Below are 1,004 nucleotides of genomic sequence, written 5' to 3'. Positions count from 1 at the left end.
GTCCCTATTATAGGTTTAGGAAAAGCAAGAGAAAAGTAGGGTTTTGCCAGCAGACACTGCAGGGTGAGACCTCCATTCTCGGGGAGCAGTTAGAGGGTTTGCGAAGCAGTCGCTGGGTTCAGACCAAGTAGCATCTTCACACAACGACTGTTCGGGACCCTTATTTCTCTGGTCGTTTCGTGGGTCAGGAAACTGAACACCAGAGAGGAAGTCGGCCCCCGTAAGTCGGCCCCTCGTCCGCTAGAGGTGGAAGCCGGGCTCGAACCCCGCTGGCTGGAGCCTTGGTGCCGCATTCGCCATCGCCAGAGGTGACGGAGAGGGCAGGAGCGGGGAGACGGGTTTGCGCCTTCTCTTCTCCCCCAGGTAAGCTTCACGAGTGCTGCTCTCCTCCTCAAGTCTGCCCGGGCGCTCCTGGCTCAGAGCCCACTCTCGGGGAGGCCCGCGGTGTCCGAGGGGACCTTGCTTGAGCTCCTCCTGCTGGTGTCCGCCGTCTGGGACATGTCTGACCAGGAGACACCGAGGAGCGCGGGCTTTCTCCAAGAAGAGGGCATCAAGGTCATCTCGGCCCTCTTGTTGGTAAGTCGGACTTGGTCTCTGTTGGTGACAGCCATCCCTTCTTGTGACTGCTTCTGACACCAAGAACGTAACTGGTTCCTGAAGTCCCGGTTGGCTTTTCTGGGTGGTCGTGGGTGTCTTTGGAGGTTTTTGTTCTGAATTTTGAGTATTTCATGCGAACGCTGCAATGTTCTCAACGAAACTGCTCTGTTCCAGCCTTGAGTGTTTTGGTGGAGCTCGTCTTGGGGCGTCTGGGGTGGCGGCTGACTTACAGCATTTCCAGCACACTTTCTGCTTCTCGAGGAGCAGAGTGAAGTGATACAAACGATTTCTAACGTGCGCTGATGTGAACACAGCCCTCTGGTAGATACCTCCCTCCTTCCAGCCCAGACCTGCTAGTTGAACTTGGGAAGTCAGACAGACACGGATGCTTCATCCGGATCCCCCCC

The 1,004-nt window shown here is 56.6% G+C and overlaps 1 protein-coding gene across 1 annotated transcript in view; it reads right to left on the bottom strand.

Moving 5' to 3' along the window:
• Positions 1 to 1,004, bottom strand: part of PKD1L1 (polycystin 1 like 1, transient receptor potential channel interacting) — a 94,697-nt gene that overhangs the window by 38,093 nt on the left and 55,600 nt on the right. The window lies entirely within an intron of this gene.

The sequence above is a fragment of the Suricata suricatta genome, chromosome 2 (assembly GCF_006229205.1).
Source record: "Suricata suricatta isolate VVHF042 chromosome 2, meerkat_22Aug2017_6uvM2_HiC, whole genome shotgun sequence".
Classification (NCBI taxonomy): Eukaryota; Metazoa; Chordata; class Mammalia; order Carnivora; family Herpestidae; genus Suricata; species Suricata suricatta.
Note: the sequence above shows the minus strand (reverse complement) of the source record. Positions and strands in the feature narration are given on the sequence as shown.